We start from the raw sequence: 17,096 nt of genomic DNA, 5'->3' as shown, positions 1-17,096 counted from the left end.
TGTAAAGTCAAAACGCAACTGGTTGTTGCGAGAACGTGCTACGATTGGTCAGCGCAATGTGGTCGTTATCTGATTGACTTGAGTAAACGGTGGGTGGAGTCCACTTATTTGTGGATTTGTCTGCATGTCTTGACCATTGACATTTATTATGTCTATGGTCTTGACGCTAGAAATGTTTCAAAACCTACAAATGCGTATGAGGATGTACAAATGCACAAGAAGTGATTCATAAATGTGTGCAGCGATTCACAAATGCACAGGAAGCGAGTCACAAATGAATGCCATGCAGAGTTGTGTCTGTGACATAAAACATTTGCAAATATTTTTTTTTAATTTGCAAATCTCATTTTATTTATTTGTGAATTGTATTATTTATTGTGAAACTCTTTACATTTATTTGTGGATCTTAATCTATTTATTGTAAATTTGATTGATTTTTTGTGAATTTTGAGTAATTATTATTATTATTTTTTTTTTGTGAATCTCTATTTATTTGGAATAATGCAACAATTCTAACCCCATAACTGATATCTTCGTTTGTTTTGTCAAATATATTCATTTCATCTAAAGATATGCGAAGATAGAATAAAACAATAGAATAAAAAATAATGTTGCTGTTTTTATTGTGTGCACTGATGCTTCGACGACAATATCCTACAATGCCAAGCTTTGAAACTGAGAGAACGAGAGCGCGCACGACTTAGCACTGACTTGCTTATAAACCTTCACAAGGTGGATATTGTATTTATTAACGCTTTTCCAATGTAAAGGTTTTAACGGTGCAATCTTAGAGGGATGGGGGGGGGGGGGGGGAGAGAGAGAGAGAGAGAGAGAGAGAGAGAGAGAGAATGGACGGGGGTGGGGGGGAGGCGGGGGTGTCGGACTGATCAAGCGCTGAAAGCAGATTAAACGGTTAAACTGAAGTGCGTCTCTGTGAAACTCCATCGGACTAACCCGCCTTCACTTTATTTATTTACCGGCCCAATGACTCTTCTGTCGGCTCAAGGCAATGGATAGTTCATGAAAATGTTACTCTTCTTGTAAGGTGAGTGATAGCACATCATATAAATATCGTCCGCAAATGTTGTGATGTGAAGAAGGCGCGTCTCTGACTGGACGAGGTGATTAAAGGGAATTAAGTGAATGACACTTTCAGTCGCATCGCCGTTAAAGAAGCTCTATCAGCGTTTATAGAGAAACTTGTATTTTTGATTGTAAGCAAGAGATAGAGAGTAATAGAGCCACATAACTGAACAGAAATATATTTTTATTTCTTTGTTTTTTTCTAACAGATGCCGTTGTGTAGTCGCTTATTTATTGCTCATGTCTGACCAAGAAAACATGTTTTATTACTATAATAATATAGTAATAGCATTACTATTTGTCTCTGCCAGTCGTCTGATACAGAGATTCTGCGCCACAGGCAATATTATTACATTATCTCCTCACAGCATTTCAGGGAATGCCAGGTAACCTTGTTTATTTGAGTGATAAATGAAGTCAGTGCTTCCTTTAAGAGATGGGACCTAAAAATAAATAAATAAATATATATATATATACATATACATATATATATATATATAGCCATATAGCCAAAGGTGCACATTTCATTTAGTGTAGCCTGGATGATTCAGGGAAGTTGGCAGTTGACAGGCATCATGTACAATTAGTAAACATAGGTCTATTGTGCAAGATCCGCAGCATGTTTTCTCAAACTTCATTTATTTGATTGATGTACTTGATTTATTTTTACCATTTAGTTGCAAACATTACACAACACAGTTGTAATAATAAAAATTATAGTGAAAACAAGGGCAGAAATCAGGCAGGAGATCCGGCAGGCTTCAGAAAGGGCCATAATTCATTTATGCTGTTATTTTTAGGAGCAGCTGAATACTGTGAATTCTTGATGCTTTGTAATTGTAAACTTACCAAAACAGACCATGCTTAGATGTCTGTTACTTGTTTAAAACCTAATCTAGTGATGATATGCTCAGTAAGACTAAATAATAGACACGAGCACATAAAATAGTGCTTAAAACATCTGATGCAACTGTGATCTTACATGCCCTATACAGTACACTTCAGCACATCTGTCTTTCAGACATGAAGCAGCATTTTACAAGCAGCTAACAGTTGAAATTGGGCAATTTGTGCCAATATTCATTTAAGTGGCTCTTGGAGCAGGAGATCTCCAACAGGAACTGATCTGATTACACTCTCCATATAAATGTGACTGAAGCCCCTAGGGCAAATGACAGCTCCGATTACAGACACCAAATGTAGCACACACATTCGCTCATGAAAACAAAAATCACACATCCATCCAAAGACACTGACTTTGTTCACAATTATTTAGCCTTAAATTGCTATGTTTGTGGAGAGGTAGAGACATTTACTGTGTGTATTTATATTCAATGCGGATTTCATCAGAATTCAGCATGTAAACAACAAGAATAGGTTTTGTGTATGCAAAAATATCCAATGACAACCAAATAAGCTAAAGTTAAGAAGCTAAAGTTCAGCTAAATGTTTTATTGTTCCTCGTAATATATATATATATATATATATATATATGTATCAGTGCTGTATGGATGTAGGCATTGTCATCCTGGAAGAGGCCACTCCTATCAGGATAGAAATGTTTCATCATAGGATAAAGGTGATCGTTCAGAACAGCTTTGTATTGATTTGCAGTGACCCTTCCCTCTTTGGGTTAAGTCAGTCGTAATGCCAGCAAAATGCATAACAGAGCCACTGGATCTTATGAATTTTCATTTAATTTGTCTCTCGTCTGTATATGTGAGTGTGCTTATGTTTGACACTAATGGACTCGCAATCAAAGGATATAAATACATTGGCATGATACTGACACATTTGATTATAGAGGATTAGTTTTATACATTATGTATGCTCTGTCTCTCTGTCTACCAAAGGGGTCCTTGGCCTGAACAAGGTTGAAGACCCCTGACATAGAGTTTAGTTAGCCCTTTATGCTGATGTCAATATAGTGATCTTAGATTGCAGTATGTTTTTCTAACAATTTCTCTCAATTTTTCATTGATATTTACAAAATAGGAAATGCTTCAGGAAATGCTTATATTTTAATTTAATGCACAGAGTCCTATAGACAAGCTTAGTGCACACACGATCTCACTGACATAACTACATATACTATTTTTAGTTGTATTAAATCTCTAAATACATCATAATTAAGAAAAAGGCCTCATGATTACAAGGGAAGTATTACAAACGAAACCTTATGAAGTAGTTTGCCATCATTTTTTACTATTAATCATTAAATTATTAATAAAATATTATTTTTCCAACAAACACTTAAAAAAAAAAAAGAAATGATATCATAGAGAAACCCTCATGACTGTCTGTCAAGGTCAACAAGTCTCTTAGATTATTAAATAATTTGACTTTTTATGACAAGGCAATGTTAGTCCAGGTTGTAAAATGTCATCTGGTGCAATTCTCCCAAAACCTAATGATATTTATGAATTAATACTTTGTTATGTTTGTAAAAAAGGTTTGCCTGGAAAAAATATATTTTTAAAAATTTCTGATAAAGATTTGTACACGCATAATTAAAGAAAATATGTAATTGTTTTTATTTGATGGTTTGACCACATGACATTTTTATGTCATTAAAGTGAAACTATTCTTGAAACTGGTGTAAAAGTTTATCAAAAAATAAACAAACATATAAAACGAAAATAAATACAAAGAGAGTACATTAATAAAAACTTGGTTAAAGGTAGGGTATGCATTTTTTCAACAACACTGTTTGGAAGTTAGTCGGGCCGACACCAACAACAAACGTCTAACCAATCAGCATTAGGGGGCATATGGCAGTCGAGGAGACAGAACGAGCAAGAGGGAGATTTGAAAATAAGAAAAAAAAAACTGCAGAATGAGAGATGGGACACAATAGACAAAAATAGATAAATAGACAAAAGAGTAGAAATGAATATCACTGGAATGAAGGTTTATGACTGGGCAAGCGCTTTAGGACCTGCGTTAATATTAGAAAAGCTTTCCAGTGCTGGAGAGAGCTAAGTGGGAAGGCCTGAAAACAGACACGGAGGCTGCTTTGATTCCTTCTCATGTAAGTAACACTGGGTTTTGATTGTCTGGAGCTGCTGTGCTGTTGGCGACTAACACCGAACACTTGTTTGTATTTACTCTTGTGTACTGTACGTTCATTTTTTGTGCTTCCTTTTCATTCGTTCATCATCTGCGCTTTATTTTTCATTAAGCATTTTGTTGCGCATCAACTGTGATAAACAGACATCCACTCACATTGCTATGTAACAGTGAGAGTTTAGCAGTTAAACTACTGCACACTGACGCCCATTAGAGAACGCGGTGTTTAGCGTCATTGGTAGTGCACTCGTCTCGCATGCCATCAACGATCGGGCCAGGGTTTGAGACCGACTCAGAGCAGGGTGGTTAGAATTGGAGTGTGAGTTCTGGAGGCGGAGCAATGAAGAGAGGGGTGGGTTTGTTTGGGCTGATTTCAAATATCAACAACGAATTTGAGAAATCGCATACAGCACCTTTAAATGTTGGTAAACTTGGTATGTTTTAAAAAAGATTTGTTCTTTATCGTTAACACTCTTATATCATTAACCCTAATATAATTAGCCCTAAAATAATATTTGCTTTTTAATAATTGCATTGTAAAGCACCACATTTATCAAATTGTTAGTGAGTATATATAATTTATGTCACTTCAATCACAGTAAAAAAATTCCGTATACAAAGCACAAGTGGAAAGTATAAAACAATAAACCTAGTAAAACTGAACATTGAGATGGCACATAAATCAAGGTCTTTATAGGGAGAAGAAAAGATGATGCATTTCCTGTTCTATGCCACACCTCTCTCCTCATGCTATGACTCCCAGAAGCCGTGATCCAAAGAACAAATAATGCACACACACAATCGCATGCAACTTCTCCAGTTCGTCTTCCTACGTCCTTATTTAGCATCTCTTTCTCTTCCTTCAACCTTATCATCTTCCCAGCTTTCTCTATCTCATTCTTTTCCCTTCTATCTATACATCTTTTTCTCATTTTCTCAACCCCTCTTCCATTCACCCTTTACTTATAACCCCCGATCACCATTCAGCTCTCTCTGAAGACGTGCAGTGTTCAGATCATGCTGCTTTGCCACTCTTTCACTGTTTTTCTGTTTTGTTGTGCTTGTGTGTGCGAGTGGTGAGGCAGCATTATCTAGATACATTATTAAAGCCTGTGCACTCTCTCTCTCTCTCTCTCTCTCTCTCTCTCTCTCTCTCTCTGTCTGTAAGTATGAAAGAAGAGTTTAAGGGCAATGATAGGATTACCAAAGTCTTTAAGGAGAGCTTGAAGGATGCATATATGTGCTGGGAACTTTATAAATATACATCTGCTCAAACAATGCATATAGCGAACAAAGCAATCAAAACCATTACCATTCTACAGTGCTATCAATTTATATAGGATTTTTTTCATGAAGAAAAAAAAATATATAACCATTTCATGGGTTTAATCTTTCTTTCATTCATTCATTGTAACTGTACTCTCATTGTTCAATGTCCTTTTCTGTATAGTTTTTATTTTGCATTGTTTAAAATCTTTTGTTTGACTAAATGAGAAAGATAGAAGTAACAAAAATGAAATAATGGCACTGAAAGATTCTGACAAGACAGGCTGTGGTTTTGGGGGAAAATAGCACTGAGAGAAGGATAAACTAAGAAAGCAGAGAACAAGCGAGTGAGAGGGAGAAAGAGAGCTGTGTTCTCTGTTTTTGCACTGGATACATTAATTATTCAATAGCTAGGAGCTGAAAATGTTCAGTGGGGACTCCAACAAGCCTGATGGTTCTCACTCTTTTTCGCTCTCTTAATTTCCTCCTCAGACTTCCATTGTCACTTTATCAAGGAAGCTACTTTATAGCTGCTTCTCTATAGGCTTCCCATAACTCAAAATAGAACATTATAGTCAAACTAGCCTTCAACTGGTTATTTAAGAGTGAAGTATCTTTTTAATAATATCAGATTATATCATTTATTTTTACAAGCAGAACAAATTGCACACTAAATAGAAATATTAAACTGGAAAAGAAGTAGTACTCTTCCTAAACAGAAATATATATAAAAAATAAATTCTCATCTAAATAAAAAATAAAACAGTAATGAACAATAGCGTTTAAAGTTGTAGTAAGTGATTTTGGAGAATCAATGTTTATATTTGAAATCAATCCAAACAAACACACCCCTCCTTTCATTTGCTTCACCCCCAAAATGCACAATGCAAGAGTGGATGTCTCTTTAGCTGAAGTGAATCAAAATTATGCTTCGCAAAAAATAAAATGAAGATGACGAACAAACGACAAGGAAGAACAAAAAATGAGCATACTGTACAGTACACAAGAGTACAAGCAAGAGTTTGCCAGCAGAACACTAGTTCGAGACAAACAATAACACGCAAAACTGTTCTGTTACTATAGCTAATATTACAACAACAGCATATCTTGGTTTTGTGAAACAAAGCAAAACCAATGTACTCGCATATGGAGCAGAAACAACGCAACCTCAGCATCCGTTTTCAGGCCTTCCCGCTTAGGTCTTTCGGTAACACTTTATTTTAGGGTCTTTTAACTAGTTGTTTATTAGCATGCATATTACTAAAATATTGGCTGTTTATTAGTATTTATTAAGCACATATTAATGCCTTATTCTGCTTGACCTTATTCTACATTCTTAATCCTACCCAATACCTAAACTTAACAACTAACTTACTAACTATTAATAAGCAGTAAATTAGGAGTTTATTGAGGGAAAAGTCGTAGTGAATACATGTTCACTATACTAAAGTGTTACCAGTCTTTCTGTGCTGGACAAGTTTTCCTAAAGCACTTGCCTGATCATGACCATTCTTTTCCCAGTGATATTCCTCTGACCTTTTCTCGTTTGTAATGTCTCAGTCATCTCTCTGTTTTTACAGTCTTTCTTCAAATCTTCCTCTTGCTCACTCTCTCTCCTCCCTTATCATAAGTTTATACAAGTGTGTTGTGTTGTGGTCCGATCCATTTTCAACGGCGTTTCTCAGAAATCGCACCTTTAGCTAAATATTTTGGTACATAAAAGACGTAAAATGCTATAAAGGAGCTGTTATGCATAAAGGACTTTAAATGAATTAGATTCATTTTAGTGAATAGGTTTGTTCAGGTAGATACATTTACATTTATGTTTGGTAGATGCTTTTAACAAAAGCAACTTACATTGCATTCTATCACTTCCAGAGAATACATGAACTAAAAACTATATGTTCCTTGAATGCAATGCAAATGCTTTAGACAAAAGTTAAAATGCGATGCAGAGTCTGTGGGCAGCCCATTTGAGGCTGAGACTACTTAACAGCCAGACTAAGTTTTATGGTTTGATAAGGGGTAGACAAGATGTGTTTTGCAGTGTGACCTGGGAAGAGGCATGAGACAACTTCCAGAGGTTAAAAACAAGTTGAGCAACAGCATTTTTAATGTGTCCAAGGGATACAGCAGGTGTATGGAGTACCTGCAAAGGTGGAGTTACATTCTGGCTATTAAACAACAACAACAACCTGGATAAGCAGTGATTAGGAAAATACCTTATTTTCCTTTTAAACAAGAAGAGAAAGCCTTTATTAGCATCGTTTTGGATTAGCACATTAGATGTATTGGCAAAACATTAATGCACTTATATAATACAGTTGTGGGAAATAAATAGAATGGAGTTAAAGAAAGTACAGTACCAAAATCTCTCTTTAGTCTATTGCCCAAAGAAATATTATTGTTCCTACCCTATATCGTTCCTCATTTAAACATGAAAAAAATGCTTTTTATTGAAAGAGCTCTTTCAATTAAACAAACCAAAAGAGCTGTATCCTTTGTGTTACAACAGCTTTGAACATCAAACAAACATATTGCAACCTAATGTGACTATTCATTTCATTGGTACCTCTTTGCCAGATCTTTAGTAAGGCCCTTTTGGTCATGTCTAATTTCCCTTTTAGCATTTGATTTTAAGGCAAGACACCCAAGGTGAATAGTGTAAAAAGAAATGTAACTAATAGATATAACCACACTTTCCCAGTTTGATTAAGAATTGCAAACATTTTTGTATTACAGGTTTTCTGAAATATTGTTTAAATATGCAAATAAGTGATAATCTAATTAAATATGCACTAATTTACATACATTTCCAGAACAGAAATCTGAATACTAAAGCCAGGTTCAAAATTCTAATTTTCATGACAAAACATTAGGTTACTTGCTTAACCACTGTTCCCTGCTAACAGAGTGAGGTACATGCTACTAGTGTTGGGGGTAACACATTACAAGTAACGCAAGTTAAGTAATAAGATTACTTTTTTCAAAAGTAACACATTACTTTTAAATTTATATCAAAATATCTGGTTACACTTTATTTTAGTGTCCCTATTACCGTGTAATTATACCGTGTAATAAGTACTGAGTAATATTAATTAAGTACATGTACTTACTATAGGGTTATAGGGTAGGATTAGGGTTTGATTTAGGGTTAGTTGCATGTAATTATGCCTAATTTATGATTATCACTATAGTAAATACATGTAACGTGTAACAAGGACACATTAAAATAAAGTGTTACCAAATATCTGAGTTACTTTTTCAAATAAGTAACACTAATAAGTTAACAAGTCAAATAAGTTACGTTGTTTCCCCATGTTGAGATAATCAGGAGTAAGGTGCAGAGGTGTTGTGTGCTGATGTGTGAACATGATGGTTATTGTAGTTCTTGGCTAATGTGAACATGCATTTACTCATCTCACTTGCACAAAAACATTCAGTGTTTCTCAAAATGAACAAATAACTGTGAAATGCAAACTCAGAATATTATGCAAAAGTAATATGTTAAATTACACAAATATACTTTATGTATTTAATCTCACTATATTAACCAACGTCTTTGTTTACCTTCAATGATTCAATTTAACCAATACTATAAGCAAAAATGACTTTAGATAAATATAACATTTGTGTTTCTTTCTTTTTTTTTAATTGCTGAAGTAAGAGAGTTGATCTTTCTTCTCCTGTGCCTTATTCTTCTGCATTCTGCAATCCCGAATTGTAGCACAGCTAAAAACTTTGTTTGAGCTGCACCCCGTACTGTACTGGCATGAATTTACATTTCCTTCAGCCTGATGCTTATTAATTTCACTTTTGGTACACAAGGATCTTTACATTTGCCACAACTATAACAGAAACACCAAACTCAATTTTTTTTAGTAATCGCTCCACTCCAGATTTTCAATTTCCCACTCCTCGCTCATTGATAAGAGAAACCCTACTCTGTGTGATCAAATATACAGAGGAAAAAAAAAAAACATTTCTTACTCCATGCAAATTCAACTCTGCTCATCACACAGACAAAAAAAAGTGTATAGCGAAGTTATCATGACAGTTCATTTATCTTCAAGTTGAGAAGGAACGAGAATGATGCAATTGTGCCAGTGTATTATAGTACTACTGTCATCTGACTTCTGTGGTAAGTTACGTAAGAGTCGTTTCTCATAGTGAGATAAGGAATGATTGTAAAAAACAACATCAGATAACATATGTGTCTTTTTGACAGAGCTGAGGATCCCTTGGAGCTCCCACCATGGCAACAAAGAAGAGCCCATGTCTGATGCAGAGGACCACTGGATCAAGAGGAAAACAATGTGCCTGCACAATCTGGGATTCATTACTGATGAAAAAAGACTTCTGAATCTTTCTCTTTGCTCATATTAACCTGCGAATATCCAAAACATCCACATAGATGCAGTGCAAATGGATAGGACAAAAACCTTACACTGCATATATTTATATCCTGAGCTAGCCAATGAAATAAAGAAGGTTATTTAATGTTAGCTGTCAATTGAACAGACTGAGGCACTGGAAAGTCCTTTAGAAAAATGAGTAGACTCAAATGATCAAATGAATGCTTTGAAGAATTGGTGATGCAGTCCAAGGAAAAGTTCCTCTTCAATGGGGCGACATATTATCTGACTTTAAGGTAAGTGTGGAGTGTGTATTTGTGTCTTTGTGTACTAGTGCGTCCATAGTGTTGGGTGTTTATGGCTCGGTGATCGGCTCAGTGTGTGACGCAATTACACTCTGTCCCAGCCTTTACAAACCTAATCCAATTAGAATACTTGTCAGTTAACTTGGGGTCAACTGTCTGTAACTCTCTGTGCATGTACAGTTTAAAATAAAGTCTGTAAAAAAATAGGGTCCAAAGTTAATATGAAGGAATTTTCTGTATTGATTTTTCACAGGTGTTTTCCCTGTATTTTGAAATTTGCATTGCACAGTGTGTTGTGTTTTATGGCTAAAATCAGCATGAAACGGAAGCTGTGATAGTCTTTTCATCCTTATTGTGACGTATATCCAAGTGAAAAGGCTTCTGGAATGAAAAAAAAAAATGTAGGTTGCTTAATTTTGTCCTCTAGAAGTTGCTAGTTTGCATATTAGTCATTTTAGGATATTTAGTCCCACTCTCTTCCAAGATGTCATTTTGAGGGGGAGGGGAGGTAAACATATTTGATTGAAGATTACAATAGCATATGAATAAAAATAAATAAATAAATAATGCTGTGCATGGATAAATAAGAATTGTCAAATTTGATTTCATGGTGAATTTAAAGAAAATATACTTAACGGAAAATTACCAGTACCTTTTACATTTTCTGTTAAGTTCTTGCTTAACGTAACAATAGAGGCTTAGTAACTACTAGCTAGTGTAACTTTACTTTATTTAGTTGCACTATTTGTTCTTAAGGCAGAATGTAGCTAGTAGGTAGTAAGCTCTCGTAAGCAGCCTTCGAACTTCAGTTCATACTTGATTCTAACATATTTTGCCTAATGTAACTAATGGTAAAATTCCATTAAAATACAATAAATCATGAATAACAATAGGTACACTCTCAGAAAAAAAAATGTGCAAAAATTGTAGGGGGACAACAGCTTGTCAGTACCCTTAAAGGGACATCTTTGTAAAGTTGTCCTTTTTATTTGACATGCAATACAGGTACTGATGCACACAGCAGTGTGCTGTTTAGGTTAGGTTTGTATTGAAGAGCCGCTAAGTAACAAAAAAAATTATTTATATAATGTTCTCTCTCTCTCTTAAAATGTCAACATTTTCATATCTACAGGTTCATATCTGTCAGGTTAAACAAGAGCTTATTGATGCAATTCAGTCAATCTTAAGTCAAAACTTGGCTAAGTTGTAACTTGAGCACAGCTGGTGCAACTGGCCCCCGATTCTTACAGTGTAGCATAACGATACTTACTGTCAGCAATGCCTGTAAGTGATTTTTGTGAGACAGACTTGCGATACACCTGTGTATGTAACTATGTTGGACACTTTTAGCCTGCTGAAAGGCCTATTACAAGGTGGGATCCTTTAACTGATAGACTAAGTGTACATGTTTAAGCTATTTAGCAGTGCTCAGTGCTAACGTTACATAGTATGTTCTGACTGGTCCACTGCCCGTAATCCTCCCATATGAATGTGAATGAAATGTAGACAAATCTTACTTTAAGTAGTTTAACCTAGCCATTAGCGTTAGCTGCCCATGCTAATGATGGAGTACAGCCATTATCTTTCAGAGAGAGCATGAGCAGACCTCTTTTTATGAGGGAATATGGGCGTGAGGGGGAATTAAACCCCACTCTACAGACCACTAATCTAATTGAGAGAGAGGGAGAGAGAGAGAGAGAGAGAGAGAGAGAGAGAGAGAGAGCAGTCAACTGAAATGTTTCATTGTGAAATTCATTGAATATGGGGCCCTATCTCAATGCCACAACACCTGGATCCAGTTTAGTGATTTAGCTGTTCGCAGACTCCTAACCGTAATTGAATCCCTCTATCTTTAGTATATAATGTAATCTTAAGTTCTTCCACTGGCTCCTGATTTTGCAGTGAAAAGAGGGATATGTACAGAAGATCCCTATTGATCAAGAAGGCACTGAAGCATATGATGAATAAAATATATTAAATAGTGCTGAAAAAGTACTTGTATAGGAAATAGATTTGTATAGGAAAACCTCAACAATATTTGGTGCTTAATCCTCTTGAAGACGGGGTGAGAGAGGGGAGGTGATTGGTATCCTTAAGTAACTAAGCTTTAAAGAGAGAATTAAAGGAAGGGATCTATGGATGGCTATCTGACACACCTTTGTATTTAAAAAAAGAAATAGTTGTTTTTTTGTGAACAGCGTACTTTGGCAGAATAGCTGCTTATATGTTATTATCATGTATTATTAAACTTATCAATATTTAATCAGGAAACAATAATGTAGTTGATTAAAACAGAAACTGATTTGTTGCAGTACAGTGGAAAAAAAGGCAGGTGCATTATGGTCAAGGGGTGTTTTTCTTAATTCATAATGCAAACCGCCTGAGGCACAAACTGCTTTGGAAACTCTGCAGGGGGGCAAATTGTTATTTTTGCTATTAGGATATTCCCTTTTATATTCTCTCTCTCTCTCTCTCTCTCTCTCTCTCTCTCTCTCTCTCTCTCGATGCTCCATTGTGGCCTCAGTTGAGCTGAATTCAAACCTTTTGTTCACTGTACAATTAAATAAAACTAAAAACTGTAACCTTATTAAACTAATGGTGTGAGAATTGGCACCTGACAATAATGAAAATCTAACCCAGTAATCTTTTGCTAAATAAAATACCTTAGCCTAGAACAAAGCAGTCGAGCTGTGCTATAGGGAGGTAGAAATGTCAATCATTTTCACAATACATGCAGTAAATTCATTTTTAGTGATTTAGTAGTTAAACCATTCAAACGCACCTAGCATAAGCTCTGAAGTTGTTATGCACTGATTTTGTAGAAGCTACAAGTTTCACATACTATGGGCTAGCTTTACTAACAGCTTGCGCCAGCGCAAACCCTCTTTTGGCATTAAAAACTACTTTCAGGATTCACTAAGGACAAGCAGTGAAAAATTAGGGCTGGGTAAAAAATATTGATTTCTTGATTTTAATCAATTCTCATTTTTACGAACCAATATCGGTTCTTAAATCCCAGGAATTGATTAGTCTAGTCTGTTTTCAGTTGATGAATGAACAAAACATGTAGCGCAACCGCCATCCAATAAATTGCAATAATCTTTGTGCTTTGTTACTTTTGATATGAAGCAAAGTCTCAGATTTCAAATGACGTCCATCTTATTATGAGATTCAAAAAATAAAGTGATGTGACAGATAGCTTTAGCGCCTCAGTTAAAGAGAAGCGGCAGCACGGAGCGCATGTGAACATCCTCTCCGCTTTAATACCAGTTACAGCGCAAAATAAACATGACTAAACATCTGAAGGTATGTTAAAATATACAATACAACTTACCGAAATCCGTATCAAGTCTCGGGTAATAGCTCAATCAGTGTTTCAACCTCGGAAAAACGTCAATAAAACAGCTTGTAAACAATGTCACGTAACATCACATTTACCTCAGAAAAACATATTCAGTGATCATAAACTCATTAGTCAGCTAGAAAAGTGAACTCTAGAATGCAGCATTCTGATAAATATAGCTATGTACCGTTACATATTCATTATAATGTTCTTCAATATTTAATGCATGTTTGAATAAATCAGTTATGACAGCCACGATTTAAATGTTTATATTTAAAAAAAAAAAAAAAAAACGATTGGAGTAGAAATATGATTATGTAATTCTAAACTTTATTTATTATTAAAAAAAACATAATTGAGTGTAATTTAAGTGTTTGTATTTAAATAAGTACATTTTAACCTTCAATATTATAGTAATGTAGTACCAACTGACTCCCATGTGTAGTTTACAGCATTAGTTGAGAGATTGTTTCCTCTAGAAAATTTGCCATGTACTGTAACTGATATACTACATTCAAAATAATCGATATCGAATCGAAATCGTAATCGAATCGAATCGCAAGCATGTGAATAGAAATCGAATCGAATCATGAAAATTGTGTTACTACCCAGCCCTACTGAAAAGGTGTGGACAGGGTTATTTTTGTGGCTGATCTTTTTTGTATATGCATTTGTAGGAGTTTCCCTTTCAGATGCAAAATTTGTGGGAGGAGAGTATTTAAATTAATCATGCAAGGTGATTTACTAAGGTTTGCACTAGTCAATTTACTGGTAATTGCGCCATTATTTAATGCTATGGGTGCTATTCCGGCTGCATTTTTACCAAATTATGTTTACAAAATGAACCATTGTGAATGATGTAATCAAATACTTGAGACTCTAAGGTGATGATACCTGGGGCAACTTTTTGAGCAGTGTTGCCGGGCATTTTTGCCGAGCGATGTTGCTTGGGCACTTTCCCATTGAGAGTAGGCAACAAATTTCTATCCGGATACTTTAGTTCAAAATTTGTTGCCTATTCTCAAAGGGGAAAGTGCAACATCGCTAGGCAAAATTTCTCGAAAAGTTGCCCTCTGTATCATTACCTTTAAACTATTTAAACATTTAAACATTTTGCAACTGCAAAAAACTTATGTCACAGTCATGTTTAGTTTCATTGTCTTGTTCTAGTCATGTTTGCTTTTGACTGTGTTCAAGTTCTTCATTAGTTTTAGATTAGTCCATACCTGTTCCCTGTTCTGTTGATTATCATCCTCAGTGTATGTGAGCCCTCTGTTCCTACAGTTCATTGTCTTGTGTTAACGTTTATGGATTGTGTTTTGTAGTATTGTTCTCTGTGTTTATTAAAGACTTTGCTTCATTTATTCTGCGACCTGCGTCATGCATCTCTCGTCTTTGGATTTTAAATACACGCACCCCTGACAACTTATAAATCTACTAGAAATCTGTGTTTTATACTTAAAAATAATGACTATAATTAAATCGATTTATAGTGTACTGTTGTTTTAGATACAGTTACATAATTTACAATGATAGTCGATGCAAATTTATTTGCTTCAGATGTTAAGTACTGTATATATGTCAGCAGTTGCTTGTATAGTGAAATCCAAAGACGATGTGTGATGTAGAAAGAATGACAACATAACATTAATAGACACTAGGAACGAGAACTCTACAGAAGGAAACATAACAAACGAATGAAGAACAACTGAGGGCTTAAATACACAGGAGGATGATAATCAACAGAACAGGGAACAGATGAGACACTAATCAGAGAAAGTGGTAACCAATGAATGACTAAACTCAGACAAATGGTGACAAAGAAAACTAAGATTAAGGAGCCATTTACACAACACCGTTTTCAACTAAAAGCTTTTTATGCATTTTGGCCATCCATTTACATGACAATGGCATTTTGGGGGCCTAAAAGTGCAAACTTTTGAAAACGGGATACCGTTATCGTCTCTGTGTAAACTACAAAAGCGCAAATTTGTGAAAACAGTGACGTCATGCGCATACGTATTACATCAGTCTATAGGTGTGTAGTTTTTCTTTACAAAGTGACCTCACCAGCTACTGGCCTGGTATGCATAATACAGCTTTTTTAGTTGTTTTCGTGGATCCTGTGTGAACGGTGATCCTTTTGATAATGTTGTCGTCTGGACGCAAAAAAAAAAACGCAAAGGAAAAACTTTTCAGTTTTTAGTACATCGTTGTCGTGTAAACATACCCTAAAACTAAACAAGACAGAGAAACTGAACATAACTGTGACAATATAGTCTTGTAACTTTATATTTTTCTCAGATTTTCAATTTTTTTTTTTTGCTTCAAATTAATGGTTGTAATGTTGCTGATTGGTTTGCTTGAACCTTCTATTGAGGAAGTATTTTTATTAAAATAAATCTTTTTTAAAATATTTATATATAACAGAGCAGTTAAAAAAGTGGGCGGTCACTATTGTGCACAGTCTGGGCAAATGTTGCACAGTCTCAGTGTAACAACCTTGATGTGGTGTATATAGTATTGATAATGATGTTGACAGCAGTGAAATAAATGGAAAGCCAGTTCCAAATCCTGTGAAATCTGAGAACATAATAGGACCATGACTCATGATCTCCTGGGATCGTTCTCTATTATTTGTCACAGTATGTAATTTGTCTCTTTCTCTTTGTTGGTCCTTCTCACTGTTGACCATGAGGCTCCAGATTGTCTCTCACATTCCCTAGTGAGAAATACCTAATATAGAAGCACCATAAATGTCAACCGTTCATCAAAAGCAATTCTGCAACAACACCACAATATACAGAACCTACAACATGAAGAGAGACAATGTTTCATACCAGAGGGTGACCACACATTATCAGTACTGCTGTACATGCCATTTTGCTTTGCATTATGAGAGTATATGCTCAAACTGAAGGCCACTGTAAACAGCATAAGTATTATCACTTCAGTTTTATCACTTCTCAGAAAGTGGATAGAGAAATTTAACAAACAGTCATTGTTCACCACCACAGTACTAAAAGTTTGGCTCTGACATTTTTCTTCGGCTTAATTCACCCAAGAAGGGGTTTCTCTGCAGGCTTAATACACACAAGATATGTTCCCTTTCGCTTCATGTCTCCCTCTGACGGCCACGATCTTTGTCTTCAGTGTTTGGGCCCCGCCCCAGTTCCTTTCTTCCCGAAGGTGAACGAGGTGCTGTCGTAAATCACCACCCTTGGAAATGTCTGAGACTTCTGTCCAAGGCTTGTAAGTTTACCTCATCCCTGGTGGCGAGGGCTTACAATGCCGCTGGCCAGGCCGCCTCCGCCCTGCACGCCATGGCAATCCTGCAAGTACACCAAATCTGCACCAAATCTGCACGAGGGTGGTCCTGATCCAGATAAGATGCAGAAAATGTGCAAGGCCACTGACTATGCCCTCAGGGTTACAAAAATGATGGTGCAGGCTGTGGGTCAGACGACGTCCACTTTAGTGGTCCAGGAATGCCACCTGTGGCTGAATGTGAGACGCAGAGAAAGTGAGCTTTCTTGATGCTCCCATATCCCAAGGTAGTCTTTTTGGCAACACTGTCAAAGCTTTTGCTCAGCAATTCTCCACAGTGAAAAAGCAGGCCATTAAATACAATTAAAGAGCAATTTCCTATTTCCCTGGGTCACACACACATGGTGT

The 17,096-nt window shown here is 35.8% G+C and overlaps 1 protein-coding gene across 1 annotated transcript in view; it reads left to right on the top strand.

Annotated features, from left to right (window-relative positions):
* Positions 1-899: 899 nt before the first annotated feature.
* LOC127524332 (FERM and PDZ domain-containing protein 1) overlaps positions 900-17,096 on the top strand; it is a 42,639-nt gene continuing 26,442 nt past the window's right edge. Inside the window, exons 1-2 of the mRNA XM_051915785.1 lie at positions 900-1,045; positions 9,647-10,069. The gene's annotated coding sequence lies outside the window, so the exon portion shown is untranslated. The remainder of the gene's footprint in view (positions 1,046-9,646; positions 10,070-17,096) is intronic.

Source organism: Ctenopharyngodon idella, chromosome 1 (genome assembly GCF_019924925.1).
Source record: "Ctenopharyngodon idella isolate HZGC_01 chromosome 1, HZGC01, whole genome shotgun sequence".
In the NCBI taxonomy this organism is placed as follows: Eukaryota; Metazoa; Chordata; class Actinopteri; order Cypriniformes; family Xenocyprididae; genus Ctenopharyngodon; species Ctenopharyngodon idella.
Note: the sequence above shows the minus strand (reverse complement) of the source record. Positions and strands in the feature narration are given on the sequence as shown.